Here is a 4,919-nt window from a genome sequence, read left to right on the forward strand (position 1 = left end):
CTGGTCGACAGAAGGCTTTGCAGGCCGGCCAAGGATGCAGTGAGAGTCTCTCAATGGATGGATGGATGGATGGATAGACAGACAGACAGACAGACAAATAAATAAAAAATCGTAAGTGGTGAATTTAACCCCACCGAGCGCACACCCTGTGGCCCTGACTGTCAGTCACGGGCAGGACAGGACGAAGCCTTTTCTGCCCGCTTCCTCACCGGGGAACGGACGGCTTACTGAGGCCCTGGAGTCACTCAGAACAGAGGCGGAAACTGAGGCTCCGGCCTCAGCTGTCCACAGCCAGGAGGAGACAACTGTCAGAGTAAGTGTCCACTTGGACCACGGAAGGCGCGCATGCTCTACAGCCCCTGGGTTAAAACTAGCCCCAGCACACGGTCAGCCCCGACCCCTGACCTCTGACCTCTGACCCCAGCACCTGCTGTGGAAGCAGGGCCATCAAGGCTGAGGCAATGGGGCCCCGATGGAGACGGCTCAGTGGAGAAGGGCATGAGTTTGCGTGCCCAGCACCCACGCAAGACCCTGGGTGTGACTGGGTGTGTCAAACCCCGGAGCCGGGCTCCCAGTCCAGGGACAGACACTGTCTTTTCGGGGTTTTGGTTGGTTGGCTGTTGGGTTGGCTGGCTTTTGAGACAGCATTTCTCTGCGTGGCCCTGGCTGTCCTGGACCAGGCTGTAGACCAGGCTGGCCTTGAACTCAAAGCCCCACCTGCCTCTGCCTCCGAGGGCCGGGATCAGAGGTTCGCCACCACCGCCTGACTCCCAGGTTTGGCAGGAGCCCCAGGGGCACGTTAGAGCCTTCGGGACAGCAGCCCCGGTCACCCGGTTTCCTTCCCATCTGCCCCCCGGGAATGTTTGTTATTTAGCCTGACGGCAGATCCCGAGGGGCCTGGGTTAGGCTCAGGAGACCGGGACGTGGGGGCTCGGGACGCACGGACAGAGCTCACGCCGAGCTCACCGCCCAGGCTTCCCGAGCGGCCACCGCCCGAGGCGCTCGGCGCGCCACCTCTCTGCCACCTTCTCTGTGTCGCTCAATGCTGAGCTCCGTCCCGGACGGTGCTGTGTGTGGCTTCTCCCAGCAGCACTCTGAGGCGGCCATCACTGTCCCGGTGTCCCAACACACTGGTTTCAGAGAGGTGAAGAGACTTGCTCAGAGTCACAGGTCCAGGGGGTCAGGAAGCTGGTGATTTTACTTGTGTTTCCTTCAGAACCTCTAATAGACCAGGTTGGCCTGGAAGTCTCCGATTAGTTAATTATTAGGGGTGTGTGTGTGTGTGTGTGTGTGTGTGTGTGTGTGTGCGTGCGCGCGCTCGCGCACAGGCGTCTGCACGTGGAGAGGGCACAGGGACATGTCACATGTCATCCGGACCGGGCTCGGTGGCCCACACATTTAATCCCAGCACTGGGGAGGCAGAGACAGGGGCATCTCTGTGAGCTCGAGGCCAGCCTTGGCTACAGAGTGAGTCCAGGACAGCCAGGGCTACACAGAGAAAGCCTGTCTGAAAAATGAAACAGAAAATTCAAAGCGCCCAGCACAATGCTTGACAACGCGGTGCGGAGAGGCGGCTTTCCAGCGTCGCCAGCACAGCGGGCGCTCTCCGTCCCCGGAAGGAGCCTGTGCTCTCCGCACGGAGGCTCCTGATGTGCCGGCGGCCACACAGCGAAGCCAGAGCGGGCGAGCGAGCCCAGCACGGAGAGGCAGGAGGGTGAGGGCTCCGCAGTGTGGGCCAGCCTGGTTTACGTGAGACCCTGTCTCAAAACAAAACGAAAGAAAGCGGGGTCTGTGAACCGCTTGCCTGACGCGGCCTAACACGAGAGGAGCCCCGGACGGCACCCGGAAACCACCCACACCCGACGTGGGGCCGCACACCTGGAATCACGGCGCTGAGGTCGGAAGCCAGGTCCTCGGATCAAACCCAGCCGCCACGCGCCTCCCTGGCACGCTCAGGGTCCTGGGTTCGATCCCTCACACCCCATCAAACCAGCACCCTGGCACACACTTGTACTACCAGTAGACGAGAGGTACAGGCAGGAGGGTCAGGCACTCCAGGTCAATCCTGGCTACCTAGAGAGCCCGGGGCAAGCCTGGGCTACATGAGACCGCACGTCAAAACAAAGCTGCTCTGAGTCTCCCGCAGAGAGCAGACAGCCCGCAGCAGACGTACCGTCAGGGCAGCCATAGGCGTGGTCGCCCCTTCTTGACAGGACAGGTGAGGCTCGCCTCGCCGGCTGCCTGCTGCGTGTGCTATTCGGGGTGCTGGGGTGTGGCCTCGGAGGAGATCAGGCCCCATCCTCTGCTTGTCTCTCGGAAGGAGACACAGAAAGAAAACACAGGAGGAAGAAGGGAACGAGGCAGGTGGGCATGGACCGAGCCACATTTCACACTGAAGCGTCAGTGGCCGAGTCATGTCAACAGCTGCCCAAGGAGCCGAGGCGGGAGCCGGGAGGGAGGCCGGGTCACAAGTGCAGAGGGCCTGAGGCCGGAGCTGGGCTAAAGGGGCAAGAACGCTGCCTCTGGGGGCCGGGAAAGGAGCGACGTCAAGCAGGCAGGGCCCACTCACAAGCCTCCCTCCGTGGGCCCTCCGAGGGCCCAGGCCTGCCTCGAACCCTGATCCTCCGGTCTCCGCCTTTGTGTTGAGATTCCCGTCGTGCCCGGCTCTCCTCCCCCTTCCTTGTTTGTTGCCGTCGTGTGTACACACGTGGCGAGTGTGAGTCCCCGTGCTCGCACACCTGCACGCTGCTGCGTGTAGGGGGGCTGCGCGCTGCTGTCTTCCTCAGGCTCTCTCCGCCTTATCATTGTTTTACTTATGATCGTCTTGGGTGGGAGTGTGACGTGTGTGAGTGTGGGCACGTGCGTGCACGTGGGCGTCAGAGGGCACCTTCCTCAAGCTGAGCTCTCCGTGGGTCCAGGACGCGAACCCAGGCCCTCAGGCTCGCTCGGCACCTTTCCTGGCTGAGCCGCCCTGTCGCCCCTCAGCTCACGTTTTGAGGCAGGTCCTCGTGAACACGGAGCTCGGCAGCTGAGCTGGCTGAGATCTCGGGCGCACACCCCAGCTCCTCACTCGGGGTCTAAGCTCAGGCCTGCACGCTCACACAGCCAGTGTGTCACCCACTGAGCTATCTCCCGGCCTGGAGGCCGCCTGTCCCGACCGTGGGCTCCTTCGTTCTCCAGAGGGCCTTTCCCTCTTTCCCACACACACTGTGGGGTGCCTGATCACGTAGCTCCAAGAACCAGGCCCCCCACTTCTGGTTAACCACTGAGGTTCCCAGCAGGGCTTTGCCAAGGCCACATGCCCGTGCCAGGGACCCCTCTGAATCAGGATGGGGGCTGGCGCGTGCCAGGCCAGACCAGGCCTTGGGGAAGTATGACGTGACCGTAGCTGCTAATGGGCATCCAAAGTCCATGCCCATCCCCTGGCAAGCCTCACTTCAGGGCGGCCGTCCCTGGTTCCCGCTCAAAGGTGAGGCCAGGAGCTAGGAAAGAAAGGGTACCGCGCCTGACAGGCCTCACCCAGGCCTGCTCGGCGATTGCAGGACAGCTTGGGGCCGGGAGAACACTGTCAGACCTTCGGGGCCTGTCCCATCCCCCCGCCTCCTCCTCCTCCTTCTCCTCCTCTTCCTCCACAGGCTCTGAGCCAGCCCTGCTGGGCTCGGCCCTGGACCACACAGCCCAGTCCCTCCTCCAAACCCTCCCATCACGCCAGCATGGCTGAGCCCCCCTCTGGCCTCCTCCATCCTTGTGTCCCGTGGCCTTGACCTTCCTGCCCCGGTAGGACATTCCGTAGTTGTTCGGGTGCCACCCTGCCCCTGGGCCCACAGCGCCTCCCACATAAGGCCGTCTCCTTCCACGGTGGCTGGCGTGTTTCCTGTATCTGGCCACAGCCCCCAGACCTGGACCACAGCTGAGGGAGCCCATGACTGACCTAAGGACATACCCAGCGGGGCTCCTAGGGACAGGTGCCTGTGTGGCTTTGAGGGCTTTACAGAGAGAGAGAGAGAGGGAGAGAGACACCCAACGCTGGGCATGAACAGCCTCCTCCAAGGCAGTGGTTTCAACCTGTGGGTCGTGACCCCTTTGGGGTCAACTGCCGGTTGCACAGGGGTCACCAGGACCATCCGGAAACACAGATCTTTACATCACGACGCCTTACAGCAACAGATTCCAGCAGCAAAATGATTTTATGTTGGGGTCAACACACACAAGGAAGCGTGTGACAGGGCCGAGGTGTGAGGACGCCTGAGACCCGCCTGTCTAAGGGGTCACACAAGGCCTGCTCCAGGGCCCCGCCCCAACCCCACGGCTCCCGTCCTCCTCCCCCATGCCAGCTAGCTCTCCGCTGCAGTGTGTCAGGGCTGGTCCGTGGGCACGCTGTGCGCTGTGAACCGCCCTGCTGTTCTCCAGGATCTAGCTGAGGCCCTGCTCGCGCACGCACGCAGACTGATCCAGAAATGTGGTCAGGCTTCAGCACGGACCCAGCTTCACTTCACAGTAGTGGAATGAGGTGGCGGTGAGGCCGGGCCGTGTCTGCGCCGTGTGACACAGTGTGTCCCGTCTGTCACCGCAGCGGCCTTCCCCGTGGCCTCGGGACAAGCCAGCGTGCCCTCGCAGGCATGTGGGCTGGATTCCTCCATGTCTCAGGATTTGTCTTTGCACTGCCTCTGTGGGAAAAGCCACACGAGGATCCTGGGCCTTCGCCGTTTGTCCTGTCTTATTTGCCTGCCTGCACAGACATGGGGGTCACCCTGTGCTCCATTTCAGCATCTCCATAGGCACAGATGTCCGTGTGGACCGCCCCCTCGGGCCTCTCTTCCTTTGCTTTCTTTCCCTTCCTTCCTTCCTTCCCTCCCTCCTTCCTTCCTTCCCTCCCTCCTTCCCTCCCTCCTTCTTTCCCTCCTTCCTTCCTTCCTTCC

The sequence above is a fragment of the Psammomys obesus genome, unplaced genomic scaffold (assembly GCF_907164565.1).
Source record: "Psammomys obesus unplaced genomic scaffold, mPsaObe1.curated_primary_1811, whole genome shotgun sequence".
Taxonomy (NCBI): Eukaryota; Metazoa; Chordata; class Mammalia; order Rodentia; family Muridae; genus Psammomys; species Psammomys obesus.